Source organism: Electrona antarctica, assembly GCF_951216825.1.
Source record: "Electrona antarctica genome assembly, chromosome: 20".
Taxonomy (NCBI): Eukaryota; Metazoa; Chordata; class Actinopteri; order Myctophiformes; family Myctophidae; genus Electrona; species Electrona antarctica.
Window position 1 is genome coordinate 12,949,487 of NC_136801.1, and position 4,665 is coordinate 12,954,151.

A 4,665-nucleotide genomic window follows, 5' to 3' on the forward strand; every position below is an offset into this window, starting at 1 on the left:
GTAGCGTTGTATTTTTGGTCAGACAAGTTGGACTTCCCCGTTCACCCCCTCCATTTCATTCATAAAACCTGCAGGTGAGCCGCAGATCTTTCTACTGCTGACTGACGTAGCACCCAACACCAAGTGACACCTTTGTGAATGGCATGACCAATGAGTCAATTAAAAACCGTAACAACCCATTAAGCTGTCTACCTGTCACCAACAGTGTGTGTGTGTTTGCTTGCTTGCTTCCGGTTATATTCACAAACCATTGGACCAATCGGCCCCAAACATACGTTTTATACTCTTTAATTTCTAGTGTTCTACAAACTCGCAAGGCCAAGATTTACATTTACTACCGTATTGTACCGAATATAAGACAACTGATTATAAAACAACCCCATTTTTCAAGACTCATTTGTGGACAAAGAACATTGAATGTCAAATAGTCTAGTCCCCGATTATAATACAACCCTGTTTTTTTGGATATTTCCATTGGGGAAAAAAAACACTTATATTCAGGCCAATCGGGTAGTTTGAAGAATCAAAATCGTTCAAATAGCCGATCTACAAGCGTGTCGACGTAGATCGGCTCTTAGTTTGAACAATTTGTAAATATTTTTCAAAATAGCAAAACATTGCCTAAACCGTTTAGGCATAAGGGGTAAGGCAAGATAGGGCCCCACCCAAGCATTTTCAGGGGGTTGCAGGAAAAACTTGACTTGCTACAGTATTCTCTTGTAGCCTACTGTGCATGAATGAATGCTGAGTAAAAGCACTGCTCTCTAAACCAAATCCTCACCCCTCAGTGGTAACATCAGTGTCCCATCATGCATCACCCCCCACTGGCCTTGAGAATGGAGTTAACAGAGTTCAAGTTGCTGACTCAGACTTGTTTTGCACTCAAAGTCTGCTGACTTTAGCATGCTGACTGGAGACTGAACTCCAGACAGCTGTGTGGAAGATTTCGACATCAAATAAAGATGTCAAATTAATGTAGAAGGTTTAATGTGCTATGTAGACAATGTTCAAACCAGTTTCCAGGTGTACAGAATGTGCATTCATTTTGATTACTACTATTACTATGAAAACCTGTCAGTCGATCCGTCCGTCATGACACCATATATGGCCATCAGTCCATGACGCCTCATGACACATCACGCCACCATATATGGTCGTCAGTCCGTCACGTCTCGTGACACGCTTCATATATGGCCGTCTCCATATATGAAGATCACGACACTGACCTCACCCAACCCTGGATAGACATACATGGAGAAGACTGGATCATTACCTAGATCTCCCAGCAACTCTACATCTGACCTCAAACCCTTTGATCTTCATATATGGAGCTGATCTGTTCTGACATTCCATATGTTGATCTGACCTCATCAAACCCTGGACAGTGTACAGTCAAGAAGACACTCCATATATGGCCAGTACAGAATTAATTCCATGCTGATCTGACACCCCCCCCCCCCCCCCTACCAAGCACCAGCGCTCACCCAGCAGTCTGCTATCATCACTCAGGCGGACCTTGCCGCTTCTAGTAGATGTATGAATGCAATAGTGGTGAACTATTCTTTCTGGTTCATATTCAGCACAAGTAAAAGTGGCTGTCAGGAATCCAGGATGCTTTGACCCATTTCCCCCTCAGAAATCCTTTAAATGGGGCTGTGTAGAAAAAATGTTCATGGCCTGGGCCGTGGCTCAGCGGTCCAGGCACCTTGGCTGGTAATCCAGTCTGGCACTGGCAGTGTGCCGCGCGTTCGACTCCCGATCCCGACAGCCTTTACTGCATGTCACCTCACCCCCCATCTCTCTCCCCATTTCCTGTCAGCCTACATAAAAAGTCCCTCCATAAAAAATATAAAATAAAGGCGAAAGCCATAAAAAAAAATGTTCATGACATGTATTTCTGTTATGCTATGTTGATTAATTGAATACATAGGACCACAATGGAAACAAGTCCCCAGGACTTTTTGTGATATTCTTTTAGCTTGTCTTTACTGTACCTGCTGTTTACATTACTACATTACTGACTAATAAAGTATTCAATCACTCAAAAAAAAACTACCGTAAATGTTGCATGGGAGGAGAAAAAGTAGCTCCAATTTCCTTGTAGGCCTAATTCATTTAATATAAAATCCTATCCTACTAATTTCGTTTTAAAAGATTGCCAGGGCTCGGCTCGTAATGCTATATGCAACATTGCAGCAGAGTTCACTGAGTGCATCACCTATTGTATAGACTCAGGCTACTGCTAAAAGAAAGATTTTTGAACCATTCCCTATTCCCTTTGTTCTCGCTTGTTGATAACACCACTTTGGCACACTTCTTATTTCTAAAATACTTATTATACTTAATTATTTTTACCCCCTTTTAAATGACACGGGGTATGCGGCGTATATCTTTTTTTCTTTTAGCAAACATTTCGACTGTGGCTGAAGTATCAACAGCTTAAAAGTAATTTGACGACACTCCCTGCCAGCCAGAAGCCAGTCGGTAATTTTTCATTCTATCGAGTCTCCAGTAGAGACCGCGCCTGCGCCTCTGCTACTCCTCTTTCCCACCCCGAGCAAGGCTTCACCAATCCTGGGCTGACTCCATCCTACGACTCGGCGTCCCAGCAGCCCGCCAGCCAGCACTAATAAGTCTTCCCTACACCACCGGTAATGGGGGAGTGATAGAGACACGCTACTAACTGAGAAGCATAGAAGTTGAGGAGTGGAGAAAAGAAGCGGGCCGGACAGCAGAGGAGACAGACACACATTCTACAGTTGCTGTTGTTGAGTAGAGCTCTCCAAAAAGCCTGCTGTAAAAGGGATGGAGAGAAAGGTAATGAACTGGTTCTGTTCTTTGCTTGCTGCTATACGCTGTGGTTGGTTAGTGCACATTGTTTTATTGTGCCTCCTGTCTCTCTTTTCCGTGGACGTTAACTGTGTCTTGCTGCGTCCACCATTAAAACAAACTATTCAGTATTTTTGTTATTATAAAACCCTAGCTTGCCCACGAATTCTTTCTGTAGCCAGCGTTGCCCGGTACAGATCAGATTAGTGCGCACGGGAGTTTTTCCCCGTCTGGCTCTAATTTTATTGTGCTTCCCCGGCTCCAAAAAAAAGAGAAAAAAGAAACGCCGGATTTAATCACAACGGCCAACGGGGTTTGATTCATTCTATTCCGCGATAGTGTTGTCGAGTGGCGCACATATGGTTGTCCACGAGCTAGATAGATTTGTAGCAGATACATGGCGGATAGATGTAGAATATTTATGGACTGTAAAGGCGGCTACAGTAGCAGCTACTGTCTGCATCACACACACACACACACACACACGGCTGGTGGCTATAGTTGCAGTCCACCACCACCTCACCCTTCCCCTCCACCCCCCAGCCCAGAGCCCACCACCCCTCCACCCTCCCTCCACCCCGGCCGCAGACGCAGGCAGACACGAGCCGCTTGTTAACCTTGACTGGTGTGGGAAACAGACACTTGAGAAGTAATAGAGGGGATGCACGGTAAAGCAAGAGAGACCACTGCCCTCCCCTCTCCTCTTGTCTGCTCTGCTCTGCTCTCCTCTCCTCCCTCTTGACGCATGTAGCTACAACAACCCATGGTGATTTATTCCCCCCCCCCCTACATGCATGCATGCAGACAGTGACAGTGCACCTCCTGCCCCTGTAGCCTTGGATGGATCAAGACTATCACCGACACCTAGATGTATTTTTATCTAGTCTGACTTTTACTTTCTTGTACGAAAGTAAAAGTCAGACTTGATAAGAAACATCTATGATAGTCTTGATCCAAGGCTATAACTCCTGCCCCGTCGTACAGTATCTCCAACATCCACACCACCATGATGGCACGCCTAACCCGTTGGTTCTCAACCTTTTCAGGCCATGACCGGTGACCCCCCCAAACAAACAAACAAACAAAAAATACATATTTGAACTATAGGGATCCCATTCCCCCACCCTGACAAGCACTTGGAAATATAGGAGTTAAATTGTTGCCTCTTTCTTATATTATTTGCCTTTTTGGCCAATGTTTTTATAGTATAGTTTGTCAATTACTTTTGATGCAGTAATGGCCTTTTTTGACGTCATTTCTTTCGCTTTTAAAATCTCTTAAAAGTCCTTAAATTGTCACTTCACTGTCATCTGGGGACCCTCCAGAAGCATGTGGGGACCCCCCTGGGGGTCTTGGCCCACATGTTGAGAATCACTGCCCGCCCTAACCCTACCCACTCCAGGTGCATTAATTTAAGCCTCAGTTATACTTTAGTTATGTGCAGGTGTCATGTTGCTCACTAGACCTAAACAGCAGGTCTACAAGCTCAAAACGTATCACGAATGTGAGCTTGTAGTAGGCTATATCTGCTATTTACGGCAATGCAACACCAACGTGAAACCAAGTATAAAACATAACACCCCTGTGAAGTGAGGAGAGCTCTTATCATCATACATCATCTCATTCCGGCCAATCACAATTTGTGTCCTCACCTTCGTCTTCAATGTATGTTTGTGTTTACACAGAGCTGGCCATTCATTGTCAATGGCATTCAATGTTTGTGTTAACACAATGTTTGAGTTTGCACAAACCCTCAAAGCTGGACATAGGAATGGGCTAGCGCCCCTCACAAATAGGCTTTATTAGTCAGTGCGTTTTGATTTTTTTTGTTGGAAA